The sequence below is a fragment of the Equus przewalskii genome, chromosome 8 (assembly GCF_037783145.1).
Source record: "Equus przewalskii isolate Varuska chromosome 8, EquPr2, whole genome shotgun sequence".
Taxonomy (NCBI): domain Eukaryota; kingdom Metazoa; phylum Chordata; class Mammalia; order Perissodactyla; family Equidae; genus Equus; species Equus przewalskii.
This window is the reverse complement of record NC_091838.1, coordinates 12411528-12428756: the sequence shown is the minus strand read 5'-3', so window position 1 is coordinate 12428756 and position 17229 is coordinate 12411528.

The window sequence follows — 17229 nt, the reverse complement described above, 5'->3', positions numbered from 1 at the left end:
TTGTGGTCTTGGCTGCTTCTAATCTCTAATGCCATATCTTCTGTCTGCCACCTCTGCAGCTTGCCATTCCTTTCCTTCTGTGTTCCACTTTTAATTTTAGTTTTATGATCTCTCTTTCTTTTCCCTTGACTCTGTTTCCTGGGCTTAGCTTTTTCAGCTATTTCTATCCAAGTACACCTCTCTTTGCTTCTTTTTCTTACTACCAAAGGTCCAGTTGCTTCTTAGCTGGAAACAGCAGTATCGCCATGGTTTTCTGATCTAGGGAGATCTGGTGTATGGAGAAGTGAGGCACTAGAGCACAAAAAGATGCGGCTCTTCAGCCATTAGACAGAGGGAGGGCATATTCTCCCCCCATTCTATTAGATATAGAGCCATTTTACTTAAGGAAAAGTTATTGTGTCCATGATCTAGTGAGGGAGACAGAAAGTGACTGTAATCACTAATTTACCTGTCTCTTCTCTACTAGAGTACAAATTCCTTGAGAGTGAGAACCATGCCATATTAATGTCTACTGTCTCTCTCTCTTTCTCTCTCTGTATGTATATATATACACACACACACACACATTATATACATACACATTATAGAACCTCTGCAGCTCATTGAGTGTTCAAAGCACGCTTCTTGAATGAGTGAAAGAATGGCTGAATAATCAGATGTCTGGCAAAGGTATTAGGGCGGTAGTTCTTACTGGAATCACCTAAGCCTCGTTTAAAACTCCTTGATGCCTGGGTCCCCAAACTAAACCAACTACCATTCTTAGTTGATTCTAAGATACAGTTTCCTCCAACATTTCAACATCTCAGAAATCAATGCTTCTTACAGATGCTGCTTATAATCTATGTAATAAGGAAGGAATTGTGCCATAATTTAATTTGGAGCATTTTTCTGTCTTAGTTGTTCACAAAATGCACTTCAGATAGCCAATGACTTCTTAGATTTGATGAAACACAGTAAATCAGAATCTCTGCAGGGTGTAGTAGCCCAGGTAAAAGTATCGTTTGAAGTGCCCCCAAGTGAGTCTGATACATCCTGAGACTTACAAGGCTCTATATTAGGGGGTTTAGAGGAGAGAGAAACTAACAAGGGATCGCAAGGGATCGCTTACATCTTCCTCTGAATCCTTAGCACAGCACCTGGTCCATTGTAGATAACCCATCCTCATTGGGTGAACCAAATGGAATTATTCAGGGCATTGGAGATGCCATCAAAATTTTATATATAGTCTATACATACACACCATGTTTTCTCTCTCTCTCAATTGTCTATACTATATCTATCTATCTATATACTATCTCTATCTTTCTCTATATACTATACATAATACGGTAACTGTCCTAAAAGACAAGAAGGCATTTCCCAGGGGAGTGAGGAGAAAAAGTCTAAGAGAACTCTGCAAAGGCAGACAAGTGTGACACCCTAGAGTGTGTCTGGGCGGATGTCTTGGGAAAGAAGCATGTTGGGGATGGTGGAGAGGAGGCTGGGAAGGTGGGCATTTTACTTTTTAACCACGAGGAAATCCTACTGGGATTGATTTGAGAGGAGGCTGACAGGGAGTTAGGAATTCAGAGTAAATTTAAGTACAGATCCAATCTGTCACAATTCTGAGGAGCCCAAGAATTTCTTCAGTCACCTCCCAGCTTTTGTTTTGTTGGGTTTTACCTCTGTGCCAAGTGCCAACAGCCTTCGTGCCACTGCTTGGCTGGCCTGGAAGTCCCGCCAGGCTTCCCGCCTTTTCTCTCTTTGACCTCACTCTCATCCGGAATACCTCCAGGGCTGCCCTCACGTGATCAGTTTGCTCCTGCTTTACAGTTGCACGCCCCCAGGGGGCACCAGTCGCACTGCAGTCTCTGTGAATGGTGCCTGTCCTGTGCAGCTCATGGTGCCGGGGTCTCTGGGCACCAGCTGCTTCCCTCCTCTCTCAGTTGTGCGTTCACATAGGCCTTCTGAGGCCCTGTCGTTTTCCGTAGAATGGGTCCCACAGAAGGAATTGTGGGGTTCGTGGCTGATTGTGGAGGAGGCACTTTTTGGCTGGGCAGGTCTTCTGTCAGAGGCAGCGTGATTCCACAGTTGGTAAGAGCTTGGGTTTTGGAGCAAAACTGTGGGTTTACGTCCTGACAGCCACTTATAACTGTGTTTATAGGACAAACGGCCTGCTATTTGTGCCTCTGTTTTCTTCTCTGGAAAATGGGGATAATAATAATAATATCTACCTTTCTAAATTATTGTGAGGACTAAACGGTTTAATGTGATAAAGCTTCTAAAATAGTGTCTGGCACGTAGTTAGCACTCCAAGACCTTAGCTAATGTTATTTGCTTGGCCTTTATTATACCATATGTAATCTCCTTTCTATGCCATATGTAATTTCCTGCTTTCCAAGAGTTGCTTGCTCTTTCTGATCCAGTTATTACTCTTAATTTGGCTACAAAGAGGAGAATAATGGTCGAAGTTTGCTGGTAATTTAGCAGTAATGCTTGTTTCAGGTTTAACTGTGTTCCTGAATTTCAAAATTACCCCCAACTTTGGTAACAGTTCTCTGCTTTTCTATGTTCTGTTTGGCAGAATATGATGGAATTCACAGGAGGATGAAAATTAATTTGATGGAATCTGTTCCATTATATCGTGAAGCAGCAGCATTCTTTGGAACAGCTCCCTTAGAGACTATAAATGAAATACTTAAAGTCAATCTAGAATGTTCGTGGAAAGACAAGCAGCCAACCTTCCCCCATGAGATTGGGACTCTAAATTTCTGAAATAATTGGTTATCTTTTATTTTAAAGTAAATGGTTTAATTTTGGCCTTGTTATACCAAGCACAAGCTTAATGGTCCTTCCTTATGTACCACATAAGCAACATTGATTTGAAGAAGGAATTAGTCCAATTCTCAGAGCTTTTGGTATCTTATTAAACTTTCAGAACCAATCGGAAGCAAAACCAATCAGGTCTCTGCAGACCACGTTTTATTGGCAGTTTGTTGCAAAGAGGGCTGGCTCAGATTTTTAAGTTAATGTTAATTATGGAACAACGTCAGAGGGAGCACACCGAATATCTTTAACCCATTTTAAAAAGCAGGTTAAATTCAGCATCTGGAGGATAACTTGCAATTTGGTGGAAAATAATTGAACAAGTTTAATGTGAAATTCAATAAAGGGGTCAGGGATATTCTAAGTTTAAAATTCTGAGATAAATTCATTTGGCCCAAGGCTCTCGTCGGCTGTCTGTTATTGCCATGTCCAAGAGGGTACCTGGATTTTCATTTTTCCAGAGTGTATCTGTCTTGTTAAAAGAAGATTGTGCTGACTCGCTCTTGGCATTTCTTTAGAAAAACATTTTAAAAAGTCGGTGGTCAGTGGTCTCTCCACCATAAGAAGTGTAATTTGCTGAATTCTGGTAGAAGGAATGTAGAATCAAGAAGGGTTTCAAATTCATCCCTTCCAAGAAGAAGAAAGGAGAGAGGTAGAGGGAGAGCGGCTTAAGTCTTGTTCCCAGAAGCAGACCCTGAGAGAAGGTTCCTGTGCGAGTGATGAATTAGTAGCCAGGGAGCCCAAGCACAAGGAAAGGGAGCCCGAGGGGAGCTTCACCCCGGCTTCGCAGGGGAACTCTGGGATACAGGTTGTGCTCCAGAGCTGTCCCACCCATAGCAACGTTGCTGTGGCTTTCCGTTCCTGTCCCTATTGCTGCTGGTTAAGGACCATGAGGGGAAGGGTGTCGGGCACCGGGGGCATAAATTCTCAGAGGCTTCCACTTACCAGGTATCCAGGCAAAGCAGGCTCTAGTCGCACTTTCAGAAAAGATCCTTAGGTGCTGGCTGTTGATGGTGAAAGCCAGGGAGTGCACAAAATGATAGAAAGGGACCCCAGGGGACCTGGAAAAAGTGCAGACCTTGTCCACTACAGGGAAGAAAAGGTGCCAGGGCTCCTTTATTTCCTCCCTGCCTCCTGACATCTGGAATGAGGGAAACATGTGGGCAGGGGACAGGGTGTGATGACATGGGGGAGTCTGGCACAGGTAGGAGTGTGGAGGGGGTCATTGGACAGAGACAGGTCTGGGGTTCAGCCTCTGTCTTCCTTAGAGCAGGGAAGGTGTCTGGACATTCCACCTGCAGGTGGACTGCTCTGGGTCGGGAGTGAGCAGACCCCAGCACACAGTGTGGACCCAGTGTGGGGTGGGAGCTGCGAGCTGGGGGTCAGATCCCTCTTCTTTCTGTGCTCCTCTCTCTGTTTGGAGGGCTCCTTTCTGCTCTGGACTGCGAGAAGGGCCCGTGTGGGGCTTGGAGGAGAGAGACAAGGAATTGGCTGCTTTGGCCTAGTTCTGGACTCTGAATTCAAGGGTGAGAGACAACGGGGACTTCGGCACTCCTCGGAGGAGGAAGGGAGGCAAGCAGGGGTTCTGAGCGGAAGCCCCACCGGGGCGTAAAGAGTAAAGCATAGCTAGCTGTAGGCTCCCGTCTCCTGATGCCTTGGGAGCTGGCAGAGAGGGACAATGAAAGGAGCGTGAGGGACGAGGTTAGTGGAATGTCTCTCACGTCCATTTTTGCAAAGCCTTCCTAGTCTGGTTGACCTTGGACACCTTAATCATAAAACTGTGGCCCTCACTTTGGCTGGTTTCACCCAATGTAAGACTATTCCATCCTGTCTGAGCATATCAAACATCTCATTTCCTCTGTGCTCTGCTATCAGCTGGCTGGCTTTCTAAACTAATTAACAGCAAGGTCTTAATCCCCTCGTCTCATGCTCATAGCTTAATGGGCTTCCTCTCCCAAGGTTATTTGTAAAGGAGGAAGGTACCATCCTTTTGTCTTTGAAAAATCATTTTAATATTTTCTTTCTTATTAGAAAAACACCTCAGGCTCATTTTAGAAAATATGTATGTAGAAAAAGAAAGAAAATAATTACCAATAATTCTACAACCCAGAGAGAAAACCATTGTTTCCATTTTGGCATGAGTTCTTCTCATCTTGTTATCAATACATAAATACTGAAGACATATACGTATATAATATGGGTATATATATGTATATATACTAAGTTTATTTGCATTTTAACAGAGGATGCTTTGGGAGGCAGGCAAGGTTCTCAGCCAAAGAAATGAACATGTGCCAGTGGGATTTGTGCTGTCCTTTCTCCTTACATCAAGGCTGTCCTGAGTGGGGCAGGAGTGAGTCTGGTTGACAGCCTGAGACTTTGCCCCCTATTTAATTGGTCCCCTATTCAATTGGGGCTTGGGCAGGTAGGGTTGTAGGCTTGGAGACTTCGACATCAGGCATTAAAAAACATGTGGAGAAGGCAGATGGGAGCCAAGGTTGGAGCAACCCCAGCCTGAGCTCCCAGTAGGTTTTCTTGCCTGGACAGGAATCCAAATCAACTTTTGTTCACTGGCAGCTAAGGTCCTCTGAACTTGCTTTTGTTCATATATTAAGATGCTCTAAGTCTTAAAGATTCAGAAACTCGTTGGGGGATGATTGACCCTTTTGTAGATGTCAAAATTCAAGGTGGTCAAGGAACAGGTGAGTTATGTGTCATAGGCAGGGTTCTCAAGGGAGCATCCTGTGGGATGGGGTTTCTGATTGGGAAGCGCCCTGGAGAATATCACCTGTGGAGGGAGAGAGAGGAAGCGGGGTTGGCAGAGGGAGAAGCTGAGTTGCAGTGCGTGCTGATGGCCTCAGCCAACCTCTCCAGGGCTCTGAAGCTGGAATGGCCTATCACAGTCCTCCTATGTTGGGCCAAGATGGTCTGGCCTTTGTTTCCATCTTATCCTTGATCAGTCATTGGATGCAGGCTGCCCCGGAAGGGGTGTGGCCTTGGGGGAGGCAGTTTCTGCAGCTGAGGCAAACCCTGAAGGAGCGACAGTGAGTTGGGACAAGTCCTTCCATGAAAGGGGAGCTGGACAGTTTATCTCAGTGTCCACCACATTATGTAGGTGGGCACAAGACAATATGATATGCTGGGAAGAGTGGTGAACTTGGGGGTATGGCACAGGCTATGGCCAAAGGCATTCAAATTTAGTTTATAAAAGTACTGTGCTGGCCAACCAAACACATTTTTGGGTAGACTCTGGACTTGTCCTCCTATTTAGAACCCCTTTGCTCTAGAGAGAAGGCAGTATCTTAGCTCAGCCTTACTAGCTGTAAGACCTGGGACAAGTTCTGTAATCTCTATATGTCTCAGTTGACTCATCTGAAAAATGGGGATAATAATTGTATCTACTTTGAAGAGTTGTTATGAGAATTAAATGAAGTAATCTGTGTAAGGCACTAAGTCTCAGGCACATTGTTAGCAATAACAATCAATGTTATTTGCTTTCATAATAATCATGGCACTGGTCATCACCTTCAGATTATCCAGAAACTCCGGGTATGGATGACTCTGTGACCCTCAGGTCTTAATCTTATCAGCCATCTCTCCCGGCCTCACAACCTGTTCCCATTACCTACTGGGTTTTCCTGTCTGATTGCAGCTACCCTGAAGGTCAGTGTCCCCAAACAGAACTTGTGATCTGGATCTCCTTCTCAACCCCTGGCTTCTACACTCACCTCCTCTCAAATCAGACTCTCCTAGTGTTTCAGTCACCCAAACTAGAATCTTTAGAGCTTTCCTTCTTGCCTGCTTTCCTCTCCTTTTCTTCTCAGATTCTGTTAGTCATCAAGGCCTCCCCGCCGATTCCATCTTCCCCTGAAGAGCTTCAGAAACTCTCCTCTCTTCCATGTCTTATTTGACTCTCATCCTTATGTCTACTCTTGATGACTCAATTTCATTTTCCAGATGGCTACTAAGGAGATTTTTTTCACAACTACAACTATAGCTGCCCCCTCATTGTTTCCAGCAGACGTGCTAAACTCCTCAGGTAGCTTTTTATGATCTGGCTTCAAACTACACTCCAAGCCTCGTCTTTACCACCTCCCCACGTGAGTCCTTGCTGCAGTCTGGCTGCAGGTCTGTGAATGTGCCCTGCTCTCCCACAGGTCAGTGCCTTTCTGTGCATGACTGCCTTCGTCTGAAAGATTGGCCTCCACCCTTGCCCATTTTCCTGGAGAATTTTTATTTATCCATGAACTCTTAGTTCATATATCTCCTCCTCTGTGACATCTTCCCTGACCCAGTTTGGACTTACACGTTCTCTTTTTTACAAATCTCTATCATTCATTTATTTAAAATTTATTTTTTTCCAAAAATACTTACTGAGTTCCCATCAGATGCCAAGAATCTGATCAATGCAACTATTATATTGAGTTATTGGTTGTGTGTCTCGCTAGAAAACTTTGGGGTCTGGGACAGCGGCTTTCTTAATGTTGTATTCCTAGTGTCTAGCATAGTGCCTGGTGTGTAGTAGGTGGTCAATAAATGCTGTTTGTGTAAATCAAGATACAATGGTTATATTTCCTAAATAGAAAATCAGGATGTATGGTCTAGCTATGCATTTTTTCTTATTAGTGGATGTTCTTATATAGAATAGCATTAAAAGTTAATTTATTCTGTTGGATATGTTGAAAACAACAAAAAGACATGGAGGAGGACAAGCTCCCCCAACTGGTTTATGTACTCTGTTTATCAAGTCCCTTTCTTTGGGCTTAATTGGGGTTTCCCTGGGACCTTGGTTTTCTGTGAGTTGACGAGAATTGGGCTCCTTCCTCATTAGTGCCCTATTCCTTTAAGGAGTGAAGTACGTCCTGGTCTGGAGGCAGCAGAGATGCTGACTTCTCATATGGCTTACCAAGAATCCACATATTTGTTGCACCATTTTGTTGTAGGCCAATTCCATAAGAAGAAAACATTTCTCTCCCTCTTGCTTCACCTTTCATTCCTTCTGTCCTTGAACTTGTCTTTTTATGTGCAGGGTATTTCAAGATCTACTCTCATCCTAGGTTTGCTGTGGCACGTGTAACCTGGGCAGCCCTTTGAGATGAAATAGCTGGAAACGAGTAGTGATGAGCTCTATTAATATTCAGAAGCCTCCTGCCCCAGCCACAGGACACAGAGCTAGATTAAAGTGGATCCTACCTGTAATCACTTTCAAGACACTGCCTCACTCTTCCCCGTGGTCAAAGTCCCAGACTGAGGCATTGGGAGTGGTTTATTTCAACTGCGAGCTCTTGTGTTTCTGGAATGGAGGTGTGGCATGGGGCCATCGTGTGGGGTAGAGAGGGGTATGCAAGTGCCCAGAAAATATCAATGTCTTCCCTGACTTTCAGCTGATCTTTTTCCCCAACAGAACCATCGGTATGAAAAGATACAGAACTGAGACGTTGCTATTAATGTGGCATAACTAATTAGTGATTTAAGGAACTTTGAAAGTACAAGGAGTTCCGTAACAAGATGATGTTTACATTAAAAATGATCCTGGCCTGGGGAAATGTACTAGACATGCAGTTTATATAAGGAAAGAATATCCTTCTCTCCCTGATGTAGGCTCCTGCTGCTTCTAGAAAGTAGTTGGGCTTTCTTTGATGGACAGATGACTGGTTCATGCCTTATCCATAATGCTGTAATCAAGAACTGGAGTCTTTCCCTAATTGATTGTTGTCTAATATTTTTCATAATGTGCGCTCATCAGGGAATACACTTCCCACAAACTAATGCACTTATGACTCAATTGTCCTGGCTGAAAGCAGATCGCTGCATTGTGCAGTAATCTGGCCGTCTTTTTCATAGATGATCACTGTCAATTCATTTTAGACCAACATCTATTGAATTTGTTTCTGAGTTTAAAGGTGTCCCCCATTTGGAAATTTTATTTATAAGCCATGATTATGAAATATTTATAAATTTAAATAATTTTTAAAAAAATCTCTTCTAGGCTTACACATTCCTTCTAGGAATCCCTCACAAGACTTTATTCAAGGGGAGCAAACTGAGATAGATTCCCTTATATTGCCCTTTGTGTTTTAGGGTCAAAAGGAATCTGCCTTTTACTTTTGTTTATTTTTAAATATGTCTTTTTAGTGGATAATACATGCATATGGTATGAGATACCCAAGGTAAAAAAGGACATACAGTGAAATCTAAGCCTTCTAAAAAGTTAAACCACCCAGTTTTGTCATGCTTACCTAGTGATATCTCCTTATTATCAATAATGACTTCCAGGGGCTGGCCCAGTGGTGCAGTGATTAAGTTCGCATGTTCCGCTTCGGCTGCCTGGGGTTCACCGGTTCGGATCCTGCATGCGGACATGGCACCACTTGGCAAGCCATGCTGTGGCAGGTGTCCCACATACAAAGTAGAGGAAGATGGTCACGGATGCTAGCTCAGGGCCAGTCTTCCTCAGCAAAAAGGGGAGGATTGGCAGCAGATGTTGGCTCAGGGCTAATCTTCCCCCCCAAAAAAGAAAGACTTCCAGAAATATTCAATGAAGATCAAGAATATAAAGTATATATAATATGTTTTTAATATGAAGAATAAAGCTTGCTTTTCCTTTTCAATTAATAATATCTCTTGGATGGTGGGAAACACTGCTGCTCACCAATATTCCACTTCTCCTTTTGGCCAACGCAGTAGGAGTGCTCTTCTCTGACCCTTTGCAGTTAGATGATCATATAACTTGCTTTAGCCGATGAAACATACTCAGAAGTGACATGTGTCTCTTCTGGGTGGAGGCATTTAAGAGCAGATGCATGATTCTCTTTTTCACTTTTCCCCCTGCAGCTATGGTTATAATGTTCTAGATGATGAACCCAGGTCCCTGAGTAAAGATAATATGGAGCAAAGCAACCCCCACCCAACTCCAAGCATACCTGTTGTGTGATCGAATAATGAAGTTTTGTTGTGTTAAGCCACTAAAGTGTTGGATATATGTTTGTTACTGCAGGGTAACCTACACTATCCTGGATGATATAGAGTATTTTATTAGTATGTGCAGAGCTACCTCAATCTTTTTAACAGATGCACAGAAATCTATTGTTTGAAGGCATTATAATTTACCTAACTAGTTGCCTAGTGATGGACATTTAGTGTGTTTCCAATCTCTTGCCATTACAAACAATGTTGTAGTGAATATCTTTGAAAATTATCTTGTAGGGCTGAATCCTTTTTGTTATTCTTCTTTGAATGAGGTGAGATCTTCTTGAACCAGCTATTTGCAGGAGGGGTGTGTGCGTGTGTGTGTGTGTGTGTGTGTGTGTGTGTTGGGAAGGGCTAGTGGGAGTCAGGTCATGTTCAGGCTAGTAAGAGTTCTTCCTGTTTCATAGTAACATTTTTCATGAGATGGGATGGTAGCTTGGAGGCTAATGTAGCCTTTACTTCCTTTTAGCCAACAAGAATGAGCAACTGTATCTACCCTGCCTCACAGACAGGTTGCTTCCTGCAAACATGGCTTGATAATCCACTTCCCGTTTAGCTCTTCATCCTCTGCTTTACTTTGGTGTCATTCCTGATCCACAGAGCTTGTTCTAAATCAGGAATTACTGGTTTTGCCCATCTGTACATGTCACGTGCTTTACAGGATCTGTGCTTTGCGAGGTTTGCACAGGCATTCTCTTGTGGCGTCTTCCTACACCTGTGTTTGATGCTCCCTTTGTGTGGCGGTTCCCCCTCATATTTTGTATTTTGAGGCTATGTACGTCTTCTAGTTTTATCCAAGATGTGCTTTGATTTGTATTGTCTTTGTTTTGGAGTGATTTCCAAGAGAAGAAGGAGGCAGTGCCTGCTTTCTTAAGCCATTTTAAAACCAGAAATTTCCTCCAGCTTTTAAAAATATTAATTTAACAGTTGCTACCCATTACTTTTAAACCCACACTGAGTCCAGGGAAGCTCACCATAGTACAAGTCCCTGACAATTAGCTTTTTTGATTGTAATGTAAGTGCCTGACATGGAGTTTTTGATTACTGAGGCATCACTTCAAAGAGATCTGTCTTGAATAAACACATTGCCAGCTACACAGCTAGATAAAGAGCCACGCCACCTCACCAGTGACGTTCCCTTTTTGTTAGAAAGCTCTGGTTGCCTTAAACTGACCCTTTGACTGACCTCTTGCTTTTCCCTTCCCATAGTTCAGTCTCCACTCTTATGTTTTAAATTCACCAATAAAGAGTGAACCCACGAAATCCTAGGCACCTTGCCCTTAACCCCAAAAAAGCAGAACCTCAGATCCTCTCCTGATTGTCCCTCTTTCTCCACCAGGACTTCGCCGTGTGGCCTTGGGGCTGCCGTGTGCCCTCCAGGACGTGCGAGTAATAAACCTTGTTTTTTCGAAGTTCCCTGGTGATGGTTGTTGCTGAGGATACGTTGCAATCATAAAGAACCACAAGGGCCGGTCCAGCCACAACATTGTCTCCGAAAGGGGAAATGTCTGTGGGACTTGCCTAGGGCCCAGGTAAGGCCCTCCAGGCAGTTCTAACCATAACAACTCTATCAATAGGCTGAGACCAGCACAAAACACTCCTGTAACTCAGTTGGGCATTATTACTTTAAACAGTCTGAAGTTTGCAATTTTTGTAGTAAAAAATCATAGAAGACCAGCAATTTCGTGTGGCTTAATTACTATATGAAGGGGTTGTTAATTCCGGAAAACTCAGTGCTCTCCCTGCTCAACACGAGAGGCTCCTTCTGACTGTGGCTGGCGGTCATTGGCCTCTCCGTCTTGCCTCGGTACTCATCAGGACTGCCGTGATAGTCCTGCATTTGAAATCCCAGGCCTTGCTCTATGTGGCATGAAGCAGAGGGTAGGGCAAAAATTATGTATTTTTTAGTGCTAAGCAACTATTTTAACACCATAGTTTATGCTTTCTTTAATTTCTTTCAAGACCAACTGTGACATATTTTATAGAAAGCATGTAAATTATTTGCTTCCACATGGCAGCATTCCCTAAATTAGATGGATCCTCACTAGAAATAGTTAATTACCAAATGCTAGCATGCTGCATTTCAGCATGGGGGTGACGGGCAGACTTTTCATGGTGCGACCCAAGAAATAACAATACAGTAGATGATTTCTATGTGATGTCTTTGTTTGTTTTTTGCTAGCATTCTGTCTAGAAGCTGTCTTCCTCCAGCTCACGTCCAAAGAAAATTCTTTCAGTGTTGTGGCAGCAGCAGCGAGAAGAGAACATTCTCGAGCTACTCCAGCAAGTAATTTCAGAGTCAGCACTGAACTTACATAAGAAAAGTGAACCTCCTTATGTTCCGGCAGAGACTTTATATTCTGTTCAGGAGTTAGAAAAGACTAGAATAACTTTAATTGAATAAACACAGTTAGTTCTGTACTTTGAACAAATGGCCTCTTAACTTTCTTGGCCCTGAGCACTTAAGAAAAGAAGAAAGGTCTGTTTGTCGGGGACAGTGACTAAGGAAATGTGGCACCAACTTTCTTCCTATACCTCCATTTCAGAGTTTGCCTCACCTCTGCTCCAACTCAAGTCCACAAGAGCTGGGGTGTGCTGCCCCAGTGTCCCTGAGTTTTTATCTTGCGGGTGTAGCAGCCACGGTCTATGCTCCATCTGTAACCACTCAGCATCTCTGTTCCTGAACGCACAGCTACTGCTTCTTACTACAAGGCCTGCAGCTCTCCGTGTGGGACTTTCTCTGGCTACAGGAGCAGATGTGGCCTATACAGAGGGCAGATCAGAAGTGCTGGAAAGTTAACCCTCCCAGGAGCAGCCCTTGATCAGTGACAGATGGGAGCTGGTGGGTAAATATCCCAGCTTCCTTGCTCCTCAGGTGGGAATACCCTGAGATGAGTTCTGTGAAGTTTCTGAGTTCCCCAGCGGGACCGAGCCCCACTTGTCCATGGTGGAAACCAGCTCATTAACATACCTGTCTTAGCTTCCTTTCCTTCTCTGTCTCATCTCTCCACTCCCTCATGGTGCTTCCTGGGATCACTTCCCAAATAACTCCTTGTACTCAATCCTTGTCTCAGGCTCTCCTTCTAGGAGATTCCAATCTAAAGCATTTGGTATCAGCGGTGGTCCTAGGGAGCAGATCCTTAGGATGAGATCCTGAAGTTGGATCATCCTCTGGCCAGAAGGCAACAAGAGCCCCATTGCTGTGGTTCATGTGGTGATGATAACCCCTTGTGTCCTGTAGCATCACACTTACTAAAACTCTCACCTGGGGGGGTCAGGATGAGGTGGAGGAGGAAGGAGATGGATTAGCTTAGGCAATATTCCCAGTGCTTGAAAGATGTGGGGTAATGGTGATTAGTTGGCTGATTTGTTGACTGGTCATTAGGAAGAAAATTACGCACTCAAACCAGCCAACTATCAACTCAGGGCACAGCGTGAAAGCTAGAAGGCCTCTAAGACAGTTTTTAAATAGGCCCTTATCTTCCAAAGCTGGAAAGAGGACTGTGCTGAAATCCATGCACAAGATTTGGTTGTAAGGGTAATAAATAGAGTTACAACCTTAGAAAGTCTCCTATGCTAAAATTAGGGCCCTGGTAGGGAAGAGGTCAGACCCTGAGATCTGGGATGAGGATATTTGGGCATAAACCTTGAGATCCTCATGACTGCTCTGGGCTGGCAGACTTGGAGAAGAGCAGCTTCCTATTGACAGGTGTCTTCATTTTCTGTGGCTGCCGTAACAAATTACCATCAACTAAGTGGCTTAAAATCACAGAAATTTGTTCTCTCACAGTTCTGGAGGCCAGCAGTCCAAAACCAGGGGTTGGTTCCTTCTCGAGGGCTCTGAGGGAGAAGCTGTTCCATGCCTCTCTCCCCTAGTTTCTGGTGGTTGCTGGCCATCCTTGACATTTGTTGGCTTTAGATGCATCACTCCATCCTTTGTTTCCATCTTCATGTGGCGTTCTCCCTCTGTGTCTGCATATTGTCTCCTCTTCTGGTAAAGACACAGTCATATTGGATTAGGGCCTGTCCTAATACAGGATGAGCTCATCTTAACTTGGTTACATCTGCAAAGACCCTATTTCCAAATAAGGTCACATTCATGGGTACTGGGTGTTAAGCCTTCAACATATTTGTGAGGGGCACAATTCACTCTGCAACATCTGGAGACCAAGTAAAAGACTCACCTGAGATGGATGTTCCACAAGGCGATGCGTGTGCTTCTCAGGATTTGCTTCTCCTTGGTGCTTCTAGACCAATAACTAGGATTACTTTTCAGTATGGCCCACGTAGGGGCAGCCTTTCTCTGTTATGAGAAACAAAGGATTATTCATCAAAAGAGCTGTAGGACAGGGCTTATATGTACTGCAAGAATGGAAAGACTAAGTGTGGGAATCGAGCTTGAGAGTTGGACCAGGGAGGGCACAATGTAAGACAGATGCAGCACAATTCTTTGTAGAGGATTTGAAGCCAGAGGGGGAGTTTTGCAAGGTTCTTTCAGCCCCCTTACCACCTGAAATTTGATGCGTTCTCTCTTAGCTGCCTCCTGGGGATCAGGAGAGATGTGTGCACCTGTGTACCACATATTCTCTTTGGAGATCCTTGGATAGGAGCTGCCAGGTCATTGAAGGTCCAGCTTCTTGGGCTCACAGCCACAAAACGCACTTTCCATGCACACATTTCCCTGCATTTTCAAATGCCTTTCAGCTTCCCCTTCAGCCCTGAGTTCAAGGCAGATGCTAAACTTTCACCACATATGTAGATGCATTTATTAAAAACTTAATTCTATTCTGACTTCTACTAAGTGTTGGACTTGTAATTCACTGCAGAGAATCCTGTTTTGCAGGAATAAATGAGCTGAAAATCATATTCTTTCCTTTCAACTGTGCCATGGAATCTTCAGTTACAGCACATGAGGTAGTTGCTGTGGAAGTTAAAATAAGTCCCTACTGTGAGAGCAAGGAGATGCTGCCTGGCACACAGCTGAACCACCCGGCCCTGGAAATGCAGCGACAACTTAATTGAACAATTGGTTCAGCAACTGGTGGAGTTTTACATTTTCTGAACAAGACCGTCAATTACCATAAAAGCAGAACATACTGTGTTTCTAGCATTTGAAGCAATACATAGCAATTAGGGGATGGGATCTATTGTGTGCAGAGCTTAAAGAAAAGATGAAACCTGAATTCTGATGGACTCAATGAGAATTCAGTTCATTTTCTTGCAAGGTTTCTCCTTGTGGAAATTGATCATTTCTGACCTTTTTCTTTGCTTTTCTGTGCCATCTGGAGAATTTGAGGCGATGCCTTTGACTCTAATACCCTCTTGGCCCAGTTCCTGTTGTTCCACTTGCCACACTTATCCTTGGCTAGCTTCTATGATATCCCACATGCAGGCTGCTAACCAGGCTTCAGGCAAGATGCTGCCTGCAGAACGGACATGACGGGGAAGTGGATTTGCACATTATGCAGCAGGCAATGCTCTGAGGGACCAATGCAACTGAAATCTCAGCAGTTTCTAAGGCGTCTGGGAGAGTCAGTGCTGTCACACCTGGAGCTGGCTGCTCAACGAACATTTAGCACATAATTGACCAATCAACTGAAATGTATAGTAAATGTACATAATTACTTAGTCTAAGATGAAGCAGGCTGGAACACACAACTAACCTACAAAAGGGCTCCGTTGAACTCCTGGTGGATGCAGCCACATTAGGTTGTTGTGAGATGTTTAGCTCTCTTAGCATCATTAATGACAAATGGAATCTTCCCTAGTGCTTATGTTTGTACCATCACATTCCAACTCCAGTAATGACAGCCAACCTTAATGGAATGTGTATTGCACACTTGGCACTGTCTAAATGTTTTACCAGTATTAATTTATTTAATCCTCTACCAAACCTGTAAGATAGATACTATTATTCTCCTCATATCACAGATAAGAATCTGAGTCAGAGTGGTAAAATAACACGCCTGAAGCCAAACAATCAGTATGTAGAGAAACTGTGATCTGAACCCAAGTCGACAGCTCGCAGAGCTTATGTACGTGCCCAGCACACCACAGCTGCCTCCTAGGTAACGGCAATCCTTCCTGTTAACTCTTTTGCCTGAAATGATTTGCTCATGTTGTTATGGTACTGAGCTCAAGAAACCAAGGTTGTGGGGTAATCCCCCTGCATGTTAGTCATTCTTTTCCACAGCCTTACATTGCACTGTCGAGGCTGGCTATCTGCTTACCACAAGAGCCGAAGGGAGGGGGCGAGGACGGTTCAGTACTCCATTTCCGTTACTGCAAGACAGCTCAAATTGTATGCTCAGTGAGAACAGGTATGGTCCACTTTATCTTTGTATAGATCCCCTAACTCCCCGATTGAGCAGTCAAACGAGAACCCTTCAGCTCAGTTCCTTCCATTTAATGGGAAGAGGCTGAAATCATAAAGGGTACAGCATGAGCTAAGACAGCCATCATGTCAGGCAAATTACAGTTTCTAATTGAGAGAAGCTCTATCCCTATTGGCTCAAATGGAGAAAACTGTGAGATTGGATGAGGGAATTAAGAGAATTCCAGGTATTGAGATTTTAAGGGATTATAATGAAATACTCTTTCCCTACTGCTCCAGTTCCAAATTGAGTGAAGGATGGAAGCAAGAGAAAGGCAGATGCCGAGAGCTACCCTTACATTAGACAGGCATTTTCACCTTGTCACTGCCGCAGCAGGGCAATAGCTGGCCTCATCTTCCTGTGAAGGCTCCTCGCCATGCTCCCAGGAGGGCAGCCCTACAGACACCCGTCTGTAGTCAGGCTGGCTCTGAATGAGAACCCAGAAGGGGTTGAATGGAACGTGTCCAGTTAGTTTTTCCAAATTCACCAGTCTCATAATTCACTTCTTCTCCAGGGTATGGGAGGGGGTGAGGAGCAGGGTGAGCAAGCAGCAGTGTTAGTGTAGTTCAAGTTCTTCTCAGGGGGCACGTAAGGAGGTGATGGGTAGGAAACAGTGGTGATCTTTGCTAACCCCTGGCCAAGTTCTGTGTATATGGTAACACATATAATCAAATAATAAGGATATGACTGCAGATAAAATGAGACTGTAGCCCCAGAATACACCACAGAACCGCAAACACTGGAGGGCTGACAGGGCAGAGAGGCCTTTGGATATCCTCCCCACGGAGGCCAGCAGAGATGCTTGAGTATGACGTAAAAAGTTATGTTAGTAGATGGGAAGGTGCAATGGTCCAAAACTGTTGCTTTGCAGGAGGAAAACAACATCACATCTTTTTCCTCCGTTCCAATTGTTGGAAACTGTAGAGGTATAAGTGGAAGATTTGAAAGTAAGATCATGTACCAAATATCCAGTGGAGGATTTCAAAATTGACTATAGTGGGGTCATTTTAAAATGGAGTTGGTGATGCCTCTCCAGAGAAACTGCCTTGCTGTCTTGAACCTTGGACTGGGCCAAACCTTT